Genomic DNA, 15,954 nt, shown 5'->3' with positions numbered 1-15,954 from the left:
AAATGGCTTCAGAGTCATAATGTTCTTTTACTTGAAAATTAAAGCAATGATAATTAAATTACTAAACACATGCTAATGTTCTTGTTGTTAAGCTCCATTGATACAGGTTTTAATGTTGCTAATTAAAAATCTTGATCATGGTAATAAAACTGTTTATAATTTGACACCTATTAATAAGTAAACATCCTGTAAGGTACACGAAGTAAAGATCAAACATGTTAGGTTATCAGTAGCTGTATGATTCTTCCTCTTAATAAGTTAGTAACTCATGTAATTAAACCACTTGGACATGCAGAAATGTCACCTGTTGTTAACAAATTGATGAAGTCTTTCTAGATTAATTATTAACATCATAAACAAGGTAGTGTGAACCCCTGGTGTTAAAACTTGAAACTTTTTATCACAGTGTAAAGTAGCTCGACATATCTTGTCAAGTTGTTATGCTTAATAAGTCATATATGCACCACGAAGCCATTTAAATTAAGTATACCAAGCCACTTTGACATTTTGTTTTCATATAAATAATTATTCAATCTTGGCGGAATTGATGATTCTTAAAGTTTTTCTTAGGGAAGTATTACAAAATTAACATAGCATGCATGGACAGGACCTTAAATACTTTTAAAGGACATGCACTTTTGCATATCCTTTTTTTTTTTAACAAATGCGTCCTTGTTAAAAGGATGAAGAAAAAAATAACATTTTCGCCTAAATTACATTTCAATTGTTTTCCATGTTGTCTTGAAGTGTGTCCACGGAACCCAGAGATAGATTTCAGAATCTTGTCAAAGTCAGGACATTTGTAACCAAAGTATAGCAGTAACATCTGCACTTAAACTCTTGTCAATTTCCTTGACCTTTTTTTTGGGGGGGGGGGGGGGGGGGGGGTGCACACCTGTCGCTAGAACAAAGTCGTCGTCACTATCTACAATTGGGTCAGTGTCTGTGTATTCCCCTAACAATATATCTAAATCTAAATTGTCGTCCCATGATAAAAAAATCTGTCTTGGACATCGTGAATATCACAACAACCACCAAGCATCAATTTTAATATAGATATAAATATTGAGATGATTGAAAGTTAATTTTAAAAGGGGAAATTTCGCTTGCTGACATCTTCGACATTACACAGTCATTTCTTCCAAAGATAATAATTTTCCACATACACACCTAATCATGGGACCCCCTAATTAACAGACCGATTGATGCTACATGTAAACAGTGTCATTATTATTCACCTGCGAATTTGTTTACAATACAAGATTTTAATTCTGAAAGTCTTTGTCACAGGCACTTGTTTCTATCCATTGGAAGAAAATATACGTTGATAGTGCCGGTTCTTCCAATGGATAGAAACAAGTGCCTGTGGTCTTTGTCCTGGTCCTTAATACAAAGAAAAACAACAGGGTGTTCCGAGTGATTATTATCGATTGCCTAGACTACCGCTAATCTCGTTATCAAATGATTAGAGGATGCTGGGTACGAGTTTACACGCGTGAAGTCAGCGAGATTTACAAGTCGCTAATCTCTTTAGCATACATGTCTCTGCTACAATACAAGGTTTTCTGAAATTTGGTTTCAGGGTTTATATAAGTCAGCTATATCGTGTGATGCGTTTTCAGATTGATCACTTGATAACTTCCTGTTTACCGAACACTTGTATGATTTTTATACCCCCGCTTTAAAAAAGGGGGGGGGGTATACTGCTTTACCTCTGTCTGTCCTTCCGTCAGTCCGTCCCATGAATATTTTTCGTCGCATTTTTCTCAGGAACTACAATACAAGGTTTTCTGATAGTTGGTTTCAGGGTTTATCTAAGTCAGCTATACCGTGTGATGCGTTTTCAGATTGATCACTTGACAACTTCCTGTTTACCGAACACTTGTATGATTTTTATACCCCCGCTTTAAAAAAGGGGGGGGGGGGGTATACTGTTTTACCTCTGTCTGTCCTTCCGTCAGTCCGTCAGTCAGTCTGTCCGTCCCATGAATATTTTTCGTCGCATTTTTCTCAGGAACTACAATACAAGGTTTTCTGAAATTTGGTTTCAGGGTTTATCTAAGTCAGCTATATCGTGTGATGCGTTTTCAGATTGATCACTTGATAACTTCCTGTTTACCGAACACTTGTATGATTTTTATACCCCCGCTTTAAAAAAGGGGGGGGGGGGGTATACTGTTTTACCTCTGTCTGTCCTTCCGTCAGTCCGTCAGTCAGTCTGTCCGTCCCATGAATATTTTTCGTCGCATTTTTCTCAGGAACTACAATACAAGGTTTTCTGAAAGTTGGTTTCAGGGTTTATCTAAGTCAGCTATACCGTGTGATGCGTTTTCAGATTGATCACTTGACAACTTCCTGTTTACCGAACACTTGTATGATTTTTATACCCCCGCTTTAAAAAAGGGGGGGTATACTGTTTTACCTCTGTCTGTCCTTCCGTCAGTCCGTCAGTCAGTCTGTCCGTCCCATGAATATTTTTCGTCACATTTTTCTCAGGAACTACAATACAAGGTTTTCTGAAATTTGGTTTCAGGGTTTATCTAAGTCAGCTATATCGTGTGATGCGTTTTCAGATTGATCACTTGATAACTTCCTGTTTACCGAACACTTGTATGATTTTTATACCCCTGCTTTAAAAAGGGGGGGTATACTGTTTTACCTCTGTCTGTCCTTCCGTCAGTCAGTCAGTCCGTCCGTCCCATGAATATTTTTGTCGCATTTTTCTCAGGAACTACAATACAAGGATTTCTGAAATTTGGTTTCAGGGTTTATCTAAGTCAGCTATACCGTGTGATGCGTTTTCAGATTGATCACTTGACAACTTCTTGTTTACCGAACACTTGAATGATTTTACACATGATAGCCAAGTTGAAAATTTTCGTCAAATTTTTCTCAGGAACTACAATACAAGGATTTCTGAAATTTGGTTTCAGGATTTATATAAGTCAGCTATACCGTGTGATGTGTTTTCAGATTCATCACTCGACAACTTCCTGTTTACCGAACACTTGCATATTTTTACACTATTTAAATATTATCCATTCAGAGATGCAAACAGGCCTACAGGGTACCAAGTTTTGCCAGACCCATCAAATTTCTGCCAGACCCATATTTTCACTCAAAAATCAAATGAAATTATGCTATTGAACAAACGTTAATTTTGATTTTGTTGATATTATTATTATTTTAAAATAACCTGTGATTCATAACAATTGTAGTTTATTGAATAATACATTACATAATATTGATCTGATTAAAAGTTATTCTTCACAAGAGTACTTGGAAACAAGATAGTCATTGGTAGTTTCTTTCTGTTCAAATTCAAAATCTGACTCATAGTCAGAATCATTATCACTCCCAGATTCATTCGTCTATACAGCTTTATCAACTTGAATAGGTGACTGGTTTGGTCTTTTACCGGGTTTCGACCCACTTACAAATTTTATCGGCCATGACATATTTCCTGAACTTATCAACTATGCTTAATAGACCTCCTTCCTAGAGAGCGAATTTCTAAAACAAAAAACATGACGGAAATACGGAGAATTGTTCGGGGCGAGATGGACAAGGTACGAAAGACTATTACTGAGCGGAAATACTGGTTCCCGGAGTTAGAAAATGCGGGGGAACAGGACATTTACTTTTATTAAAGATGATCCCAATTTTATAAACAAAATACTCTGCCGGGGCCGACGGGGATTTCAGTTTTGGCGGACCCAAGCGGACTTAAATATTGCCGGCCATCAGGTCCTGCACAGCTACAAGTTTTGCCGGACCTGCATAAATTCTGCCCCTTAGGTCCGACGGGTCCGACGATTAGTTGCATCTCTGTCCATTTGCGGGGGGGGGACATCATCAGTGAGCAGTAGCTCGCAGTTTCACTTGTTTTTTTTTATAAAAAGCTTGTCGTGAACCTTTCATTTAGACTTTTATAAATGCATTTAGAATCAAAATTGTGCATACAATATATTGAAATGAAATGGGGGTCCCTTGAAATGGAACTTGTTTTCCCTAAAATTATGTGATGATGTTGTTAAAACCTTACCGTAAATTTACTGTTCCTATTATATATTTATTGTACAACTTTGTGTAAACATTGTTAACTTTTTATTATTCTTTCCTTTGTTTTTACAATCGGAATAGCTGTGAATTGTTTACTTCAAATGAAGTACACCAATGACGTCATAACCTATTTTTGTTATGACGTCGGCTCTGGGTTTGGTAATTAAGGTAAATGGTAAGCCAAAATGGTAAAAATGGTAAGCCGAAATGGTAAATGGTAAACCATTTTGGTAATGGTTTACCAAAGTATAAATACGGTGGAGAGAAAGGAAAGACTTTAGTACGACTTTACCCTGGGCAAGTAACACACGCTAATTCCAAGCGATTTAAATATACATGTACCGAAACCATTTACCAGACTAAGTAATAACCAGACTATTTCCGTATAATGTGGGCTTGTTAGTTCCATAACAAGTTGTATTTAGAGAATAACTTCTCGAGAGAAACGTTGTCTTTTAACATTGAATTCGACTTACCATTTGCCGATTACCAAACTATCAGTCAGGGGACTTACTGAAATAAGTGATTTTTAAATCACTTATTTGAGTAGCAAATTCGAGGTTTTGTCACAAATTGGGATTTTGTAGTTTTTAAAATTTTACACACATAGGTTTAAATAATATCTTTTAGTTAGTAAAATTAAAAAATATGATTTTTTTGCTTCTTTTAAGTAGCAAGGTTTATGCATTTGATGCTATGATTTAGCTGAAAATTCTATTTTAGTTGAAAACAATGCTATAATAATGGCTTTACATAATGAACTGATACTTTCTTAAAAGATTTTTCACAGCAGTGGGAGCATTTTTCCTGTGAAGTTCAATGTTTCATCTTTAAGATTATGTAATAAAATTCTACTGTTCGCGATAACAATTTCACTGTTCGGGGGTGTTGAAATTAGTGGGGGTTATTAAAAGAATGATACTTAAAGAAGTGATTTTTGGGAAGGAAATTGAGGTCTGATACTTAAACAAGTGATTTTTATGTCATTATCCTAGATTCAGTACAAGGTCATCACCTGAAATGACCTGGTCATCCTAAACAACACAGATGTTGGTTCTGATAAGTTTAGAAACATAATTAGTCCCTGGATCATTAGTATTCTATATTTAAAGTTACAATAAAATGAAATCACTTCTTCTAGTGATTAGTTTGTGCTACTTAAATAGGTGATTATTAAAGAAAGACAACTCTAACTTCCAACCTTGATGGAAATAATGTTACTTGAATCAGTGATTTAGAAAATCACTTGTTTAAGTAAGTCCTCTGACTGACTATAGTTCGTAGACTTTCGGGGTATAATATTTCCGCTATCCATTTTCTTTGCGATATTCTAATAAAGTGTGGTATTTATTTGTTAGACTAGAATACTGTGAAGTTATTTAATATGTGTACGCATTGATGATATTTAATACATCTTAAAGTAAATACAAGTTGATTTTTATTTAACGAGTCTGTTATTCTTACAAAAACCTAAACGGAACCAAACTAAGATCTATTAGAATACCACAACGTACCACAAAACCTATACAGAACCAACTGTAGATCTACCGGAATACCACAAAGTACCACGATACCAGAGAACCACGCTACCAAAGAAGGGTCGCCAGTTATAACTTTGGTTCATATATACTATTCTTATAGCAACACACTAAGGGTTACACATTTATAGTTTAACATCAAAGCCTGACCGCTCGGTTTTCGTTACAATATAAACAGGTCAGGAATTACCATTAATTGGTGGATTATAACTCAATTCAGGTATAATCTACCATCATGATAGTGACCACTAATTAGTGATGACATATGTAATTGATTCTGACACTTCGTGCTGGAATTTGTTAGTTTTTTTTTAGAGAAACCTAAAAACTAATGTAACCCTCCTTTTCCTACTGATAAATTCTGAGTTTTCATCTATTAAATCTTATTTTTGCTCTGTAGTCTCTTCCTGTTCATCTCGACTAACAAATTTTAAAGTTAGAACTGATGCAGACTTAAGGAAACCAATTGTGAATATCTGTCAATTGGTTGATTATACCTCAATTGAGGTTTAATCCACATTTTTCAAAACACAGCAGAGGAAATCAGAAGCAATTACATGTCACTAATGCAGCATTTACGATTAACTTTAGAGTCCACAAGCCCGAAGCTCAATTTAAAAAAAAATTTAGTTGGATTTTGTTGGCTTGTAGAGAAGAATTTTACAAGTCTGAAAGCAATTTTAATTACCAGCCAATGCCGTAGGACTTGTGGTTAAGCGTGAAGACTGCTAATGAGTACTCATCATCATGATCATAGCTTAAGATGGTATATGAAAAAAGATGCTCGTAGGACTTGTGGTTAAGCGTGAAGACTGCTAATGAGTACTCATCAAAGCTTAAGATGGTATATGAAAAAAGATGCTCGAATATCTCTTTAAAATTTAATTTTTTATACCTCAACATGCATCAGTGACACTCGAATAAAAAAAAAGTTTAAAAAGGCCAAATCAATACGCAGTTGAAGACCATGAAGACCATTGAGGACCAAAAATTCCTAAAAGTTTGCCAAATACTGCTAAGGTAATCTAATCCTGAGGTAGAAAAGCCTTAGTATTTCAAAAATTCAAAGTTTTGTAAATTTGGTGTATTTACTGTCTTCTGATTGGTTAAAAGTATTAGTTTTATTTTCAATGTTGTCAATTTTTATAGCGACATGCCCACTCTAACCTTGTGTATTCATACGCCAACATGTGTGTACGTTGTTATTGTTAATATAAATAGTATAAAAAGTTCTTTGAACCTTATTTTTGATAGAAATTTATTTATAATGAATGTCAATAATTTATTTTGAATTTATTGAACCATAAAATTAATTTTTGACTCTTCACATTTTACATAATCTGCTAAATAAATTCAAAATAAATAATAGCCATTCATTAATTATGACCATATCAATGATAATTTACATGTTTAACATTTTATATAAATAAATCTTTATTTGCAGATTCTTATCAGGCTAATTGACTGGTGGCAGATAGGGTAAAAATGTATGTAATATAAAGTTGCATTAAGGCCATGAGGACAGACTGTACAATAAAATGCTGAAGTTGCAGTAAGAGTTTGACGAAGGCCCACGTGTAATCCCTTATTGACAATTGCAGAACTCTGACCAACAGATTTCACATTGGGTATTTAACATGTTTCATCATTTAATCATATTGATAATTAAACAGAGGCTTTACTTAAACAAGTTTCTTTCAAAACAACGTAAAGGCAAAGTGTACACAATTAACTACTCCACAGAATTTTTTATGCCCCGGCTGTAACGGAGGGGGCATTAAGTTTTACCCTTGTCTGTCTGTACGTACATACGTCCGTACGTCCCAAAGTTGGTTTTCGTTCTCTTACTTTAGTTTGCCTCAACTAAATGTATTAAACTTATACACAATGCTTATTACCACAAAACACAAGTCAAGTTTGAATTTTGGTGGCGTCACTTTAACCGTTCTAGAGTTATGCCCCTTTACAAATGGACAAATTGCTGAATTTTCATTTCCGTTCTGTTACTTTAGTTTGCCTCAACCAAATGTTATGAAACTGATACACAATGCTTATTACCACAGAACACAGATCAAGTTTGAATTTTGGTGGTGTTGCTTTAACCATTATAGAGTTGTGCCCCTTTACCATGTTTACAAATGGAAAAAATTGCTAAATTTTTCGTTTCCGTTCTCTAACAAGTTAGCCTCATGCAACCAAATGTTATGAAACTTATACACCATGCTTATTACCACAAAATACAGATCAGGTTTGAATTTTATGGGTGTCAATATTACTGTTCTACAGTTATGCCCCTTTATAACGTTATATGATATGCAAGCCGGGGCATCATCTGTGTCCCATGGACACATTCCCCATTTATTTAATTATCACATATTTGGATTCTGCTTGTAAAAATACACCAGAAAAATTTTGAATGTGTTTTTCACTGTAACGGTCAAATGTCATGAATGTAGAACCCCCTTTAACAAAACAGAACCGATCAAACTTTCATTAATTTTCATGATTATATTTTATGTTTTTTTGTTTTTTGTAGTTAATGCCCCTTAAAAATATTTCTCTTCAAATTACAACTCTTGTATACAAACATGATAAAATGTTGTGTTTTCTTTTACAGGATATAATGGCAAGTTGGGATAAGGTAAGATTTTCTTCTTTAAAGTCAATGGTCATGTGACCAGTATGTTGTCTATAAAGTGAACAGAATTTCAATATACAAAATTATTTTATTTTACAAAATTTTCCTTTGATCTTATTAAGTGATAATTTCCTTTCTCAGCACTGTAGAGTGATACCAAAAATTATTGCTAGAAACTAAGGGTGCACATGCCGTTGTCAATGAAATTGTGTTTTTCTTTTACAAGATATAATGGCAAGTTAGAATAAGGTAAGATTTTCTTCTTAAAAATCAATGGTCATGTGACTTATATTGTCTATAAACTGTACATAAAGATACAGGCGTGCAGTATTCTCAGGGTCAGTGTCATGTGATCTATGTTGTCTATAAACTGTACATAAAGATACAGGCATGCAGTATTCTCAGAGTCACTGTCATGTGACCTATGTCATGTGACCTATATTGTCTATAAACTGTACATAAAGATACAGGCGTGCAGTATTCTCAGATTCAGTCAGTGTCATTTGACCTATGACTATGTCATGTGACCTATGTTGTCTATAAACTGTAGATAAAGATACAGTCGTGCAGTATTCTCAGGAGGAGAACAGGAGGAATCAAAATGACTACAGTGAACAGAATTTCAATATACAAAATTCTAGGAGACAAAAAAAATAAAAACGTAAAATAATGTAGGACAGTCACAACACTTTTAGTCAAAGAGAATCCGACAACGCCATGGAAATAAATGAAAAACAATCAAAATTCAACAGTCTACATTAGTCATTTCATGGTCTTTTATAGCTGACTATGCCATATGGGCTTTGATCATTGTTGAAGGCTGTACGGTTATTTTCTGTGTCATTTGGTCTATTTCGTAGAATTGGCAATCATACCACATCTTCTTTTTATATTCAAAACATTACATAGAAAACTAAAGACTGAGCAACACAAATCTCAACAAAAACTTAGGCTGATCTCAAAACTGATGCATAATACAATTGTCTACAGACTTTTATAAAAAAAAACCTCTGATACATGTCACTCCTTCTTGGTAATCACTGTATTTGGTATAAACTGTAGAAACTGTAAAAATGTAGCTTGTTAAATTCAATTATTACATTTATAATACATTTGTATGTTCTAGAGGAAAATGTAAAAGCTTTGTTTTGCTTACAGAAACTTCTTACAGCTGCAAGGGAGGGGAATATAAAAGAGGTAGAATTGTGTGTAAAGAACGGAGCTAGTTTGGAATGTAGAGGACTTGTAAGTAAAGTAAAATGTTTAACACATTTACAGATATTTATTATATAGTACACATAATGTGGATCAGTTAAACACTGCCCTTGATCATGTTGATAGTGTTCAGTGATTCAGTGTACATTCTATTTATTGCAATTACTCTTGTCTTCAAAATATTAAGAAACATAGTATTATGATATATTGTGATTAACTTTATTACACTGATGAATACCACTCCAGTTTGTATGTCAAAGGGTTGCTGTCTGATACTTCGTAACTGTATACAACTGAAATATTGTGATTTACTTTATTACACTGATGAATACCACTCCAGTTTGTATGTCAAAGGGTTGCTGTCTGATACTTCCTTACTGTATACAACTGAAATATTGTGATTTACTTCATTACACTGATGAATACCACTCCAGTGTGTATGTCAAAGGGTTGCTGTCTGATACTTCCTTACTGTATACAACTGAAATATTGTGATTTACTTTATTACACTGATGAATACCACTCCAGTTTGTATGTCAACGGGTTGCTGTCTGATACTTTCTTACTGTATACAACTGAAATATTGTGATTTACTTTATTACACTGATGAATACCACTCCAGTTTGTATGTCAACGGGTTGCTGTCTGATACTTTCTTACTGTATACAACTGAAATAGTGTGATTTACTTTATTACAACATATATAGTATTCTACACAAAAAACATAACTTTGGCCATGACTTGAGACATGACACCTGATTATACAACTTTCATTGACCACTCCTGTTCTAAACATGTCATATGACACCTGATTCTACAACATATATATTAACCACTCATGTACTGAACATGACATGTGACCCCTGATTTTACAACATACATTTACCACTCCTATACTGAACATGACATGTGACCCCTGATTATACAACATACATGTACCACCCCTGTACTGAACATGACATGTAATACTAGATCATACCACATACATTTACCTCTTCTGTACTGAACATGACATGTGACAACTGATCATACAACATTCATTTACTAGTACCACTCCAGTACTAAACATAACATGTGACACCTGATCATACAACATTCATTAACCACTCTTGTACTGAACAGCACATGTGACACCTGATCATTCAACATTCATTTACCACTCCAGTACTATTAAAACATGACATGTGACACCTGATCATACAACATGCATTACCACTCTTGTACTGAACATGACATGTGACGCCTGATCAGACAACATTGATTTACCACTCCAGTACTAAACCTGACATGTGCCACCTGATCATACAACATTGATTTACCACTCTTGTACTGAACCTGACATGTGCCACCTGATCATACAACATTGATTTACCACTCTTGTACTGAACCTGACATGTGACACCTGATCATACCACATACATTTACCACTCTTGTACTGAACAGCACATGTGACACCTGATCATGCAACATTCATTTACCACTCCAGTACTATTAAAACATGACATGTGACACCTGATCATACAACAAGCATTACCACTCTTGTACTGAACATGACATGTGACGCCTGATCAGACAACATTCATTTACCACTCTTGTACTGAACCTGACATGTGACACCTGATCATACAACATTGATTTACCACTCTTGTACTGAACCTGACATGTGACACCTGATCATACGACTTTCATTTACCACTCTTGTACTGAACCTGACATGTGACACCTGATCATACAACATTGATTTACCACTCTTGTACTGAACCTGACATGTGACACCTGATCATACGACTTTCATTCACCACTCTTGTACTGAACATGACATGTAACACCAGATCATACCACATACATTTACCTCTTCTGTACTGAACATGACATGTGACACCTGATTATACAACATTCATTAACCACTCCAGTACTAAACATGACATGTGACACCTGATCATACAACATGCTTAACCACTCTTGTACTGAACATGACATGTGACACCTGATCAGACAACATTGAGTTAACCACTCCAGTAATAAACATGACATGTGACACCTGATCATACAACATTCATTTACCCCTTTTGTACTGAACATGACATGTGACACCTGATTATACAACCTGCATTTACCACTCTTGTACTGAACATGACATGTAACACCTGATCATACAACATTCATTTACTACTCCTGTACTGAACATGACATGTGACACCTGATTATACAACCTGCATTTACCACTCCTGTACTGAACATGACATATGACACCTGATCATACAACATTCATTTACTACTCCTGTACTGAACATGACATGTGACACTTGATTATACAACCTGCATTTACCACTCTTGTACTGAACATGACATGTGACACCTGATTATACAACATTCATTAACCACTCCAGTACTAAACATGACATGTGACACCTGATCATACAACATGCTTCACCACTCTTGTACTGAACATGACATGTGACACCTGATCAAACAACATTGAGTTAACCACTCCAGTAATAAACATGACATGTGACACCTGATCATACAACATTCATTTACCCCTTTTGTACTGAACATGACATGTGACACCTGATTATACAACCTGCATTTACCACTCTTGTACTGAACATGACATGTAACACCTGATCATACAACATTCATTTACTACTCCTGTACTGAACATGACATGTGACACCTGATTATACAACCTGCATTTACCTATCCTGTACTGAATATGACATGTGACACCTGATCATACAACATTCATTTACTACTCCTGTACTGAACATGACATGTGACACCTGATTATACAACATTCATTTACCACTCTTGTACTGAATATGACATGTGACACCTGATCATACAACATTCATTTACCCCTTTTGTACTGAACATGACATGTAACACCTGAGCATACAACATTCATTTACTACTCCTGTACTGAACATGACATGTGACACCTGATTATACAACCTGCATTTACCACTCTTGTACTGAACATGACATGTAACCCCTGATCATACAACATTCATTTACTACTCCTATACTGAACATGACATGTGACACCTGATTATACAACCTGCATTTACCTCTCCTGTACTGAACATGACATGTGACACCTGAGTATACAACCTGCATTTACCTCTCCTGTACTGAATATGACATGTGACACCTGATCATACAACATTCATTTACTACTCCTGTACTGAACATGACATGTGACACCTGATTATACAACATAAAATTGAGAATGGAAATGGGGAATGTGTCAAAGAGACAACAACCCGACCAAATAAAAAACAACAGCAGAGGGTCACCAACAGGTCTTCAATTTAGCGAGAAATTCCCGCACCCGGAGGCGTCCCCCAGCTGGCCCCTAGACAAATATATACTAGTCCAGTGATAATGAACGCCATACTAATTTCCAAATTGTACACAAGAAACTAAAATTAAAATAATACAAGACTAACAAAGGCCAGAGGCTCCTGACTTGGGACAGGCTCAAAACTGCGGCGGGGTTAAACATGTTTGTGAGATCTCAACCCTCCCCCTATACCTCTAACCAATGTAGAAAAGTAAACGCATAACAATCATGACAATACGCACATTAAAATTCAGTTCAAGAGAAGTCTGATGTCAGAAGATGTAACCAAAGAAAATAAACAAAATGCCAATAATACATAAATAACAACAGACTACTAGCAGTTAACTGACATGCCAGCTCCAGACTTCAATTAAACTGACTGAAAGATTATGATTTCATCATATGAACATCAGGCACAATCCTTCCCGTTAGGGGTTTAGTATCATACCATCATAACATATATGAGAAGAACATAACCTGTGTCGCATTTACCACTCTTGTACTGAACATGACATGTGACACCTGATCATACCACTTTCATTTACCACTCTTGTACTGAACATGACATGTAACACCTGATCATTCCACTTTTATTTACCACTCATGTACTGAACATGACATGTGCCACCTGATCATACAACATGCATTACCACTCTTGTTCTGAACATGACATGTGCTACCTGATCATACAACTTTCATTTACCACTGTTGTACTGAACATGACATGTGACACCTGATTATACAACATGCTTTACCACTCTTGTACTGAACATGACATGTGACACCTGATCAAACAACTTTCATTTACCACTCTTGTACTGAACATGACATAACACCAGATCATATCACATACATTTACCTCTCCTGTACTGAACAAGACCTGTGACAACTGATCATACAACCTGCATTTACTACTCGTGTACTGGACATGACATGTGACACCTGATTATACAACATACATTTACCACTCCTGTACTGAACATGACATGTGACCCCTGATTATACAACACTCATTTACCACTCCTGTACTGAACATGACATGTGACACCATTGCTATATTACCCTTACACTCACCACAAACATACACCATTGCTATATTACCTTTATACTCAGCACAAACATACACCATTGCTATATTACTCTTATACTCAGCACAAACATACACCATTGCTATATTACCCTTATACTCAGCACAAACATACACCATTGCTATATTACCGTTATACTCACCAAAAACATACACCATTGCTATATTGCCCTTATACTCACCACACGCACACACCATTGCTATATTACCCTTATATACTCAGCACAAACATACACCATTGCTATATTACCCTTATACTCACCACAAACATACATTTTTGCTATATTACCCTTATACTCACCACAAACATACACCATTGCTATATTGCCCTTATACTCACCACACACATACACCATTGCTATATTACCGTTATACTCACCAAAAATATACACCATTGCTATATTACCCTTACACTCAGCACAAACATGTACCTTTGCTATATTACCCTTATACTCACCACAAACATACACCATTACTATATTACCCTTAAACTCACCACAAACATACACCATTGCTATATTATCCTTATACTCAACACAATCATTGCTCTATTACATTTTAATATACTCACCACAAACACACACCATTGCTATATTACCCTTATACACAACAACTCATAAGATATGAAGCAACATTTTACACGGAAATACCACTAAATATTTTCTAAGCTTTGATCATTATTTTGAATTTACACAAAATGATGTTGTTAATCAGACAGGTTTAATGGACCATACATTATTGTTAGAATTATATAAAGTGGGATCTCATTTTATTCGTAACACAGAACTGAATCAGATCGTTATGGTTTTATTTTTTTCTTGACGAAAAATTATTTTGTAAACATTTGATTTTAATGAGAAGTTAATGAAAACAAATTGTGTTAACATATTTGGTAAGATAATGTTAATTCTACAGATCTAATGTAAAACATCTTTTAAAAATAACAAATACTTGACAGAATTATATAAAGTAGGGTCTCATTTTTCTTGTCTCTTCGTACTGAATCAGAAAATATAACTCGTTTTAATGTTTCTTGAAAAATGTTGTTTTTCAAACTTTGATCATTCTACGTAATCATTGTTAATCAGACAGATTTAATGGACAACAAATATTTGTTAGAATTATATAAAGCGGGGTCTCATTTTATTCGTAACACAGAACTGAATCAGATAGTAAAGGTTTTATTTTGTTTCCTGACAAAATATTATTTTGTAAACATTTGATTTTAATGAGAAGTTGATGAGAAAAACTTATGTTTACATCTTTAGTAAGATAATGTTAATTCTACAGATTTAATGTAAAACATCTTTTAAAAATAACAAATACTTGACAGAATTATATAAAGTGGGGTCTTATTTTTCTTGTCTCTTCGTACTGAGTCAGAAAATATAACTTGTTTTAATGTTTCTTAAAAAAAGTGTTTTTTTTTAACCTGACAGTTCTGATGGAAGTTCTGACATCTCACAATAAAACATGTTGTTTATTTACATAAACATAAATAAAAGTGTGACTGGTCATTTTATTCAGTTTTGACCACTGATTCATGTGATATATATTTTGTTTATATTTATTACATAACATTGTCCAGTTTATGACACAAGTTTTGATGTCTGTTATATGTTGATATTACAGTATGGAGTGACACCATTAATGTGGGCGGCTGGGGGAGGACACCTGGAGGTGGTGACTTACCTAGTCACTCACGGAAGTCAGTTAGAAGCTACATCCAGGGTAATGATAGATATAATCAACTTACTCTGACCAAACATCACTTTATACAGAATCTACACAAAGTCATGTTGTTAATCAGACAGATTTAATGGACAACAAATATTTGTTAGAATTATATAAAGTGGGGTTTCATTTTATTCGTAACACAGAACTGAATCAGATAGTTAAGGTTTTATTTTGTTTCCTGACGAAAAATTATTTTGTTGACATTTGATTTTAAGAAGTTGATGAGAATAAGTTGTGTTAATATCTTTAGTCAGATAATGTTCATTCTACAGATCTAATGTAAAACATCTTTTAAAAATAACAAATACTAGACAGAATTATATAAAGTGGG

At 34.7% G+C, this 15,954-nt stretch overlaps 1 protein-coding gene and 1 long non-coding RNA gene across 4 annotated transcripts in view; both read left to right on the top strand.

The window, feature by feature from the left end:
* LOC143051565 (uncharacterized) overlaps positions 1-8,280 on the top strand; it is a 39,964-nt gene extending 31,684 nt beyond the window's left edge. For both annotated transcript variants that reach the window (XR_012970835.1, XR_012970834.1), the window contains exons 2-3: positions 7,045-7,228; positions 8,218-8,280. This is a non-coding gene — a long non-coding RNA (uncharacterized LOC143051565). The remainder of the gene's footprint in view (positions 1-7,044; positions 7,229-8,217) is intronic.
* The window catches only part of LOC143051536 (uncharacterized), a 202,662-nt gene that overhangs the window by 127,469 nt on the left and 59,239 nt on the right, over positions 1-15,954 (top strand). The window lies entirely within an intron of this gene.

The sequence above is a fragment of the Mytilus galloprovincialis genome, chromosome 11 (assembly GCF_965363235.1).
Source record: "Mytilus galloprovincialis chromosome 11, xbMytGall1.hap1.1, whole genome shotgun sequence".
Classification (NCBI taxonomy): domain Eukaryota; kingdom Metazoa; phylum Mollusca; class Bivalvia; order Mytilida; family Mytilidae; genus Mytilus; species Mytilus galloprovincialis.
Note: the sequence above shows the minus strand (reverse complement) of the source record. Positions and strands in the feature narration are given on the sequence as shown.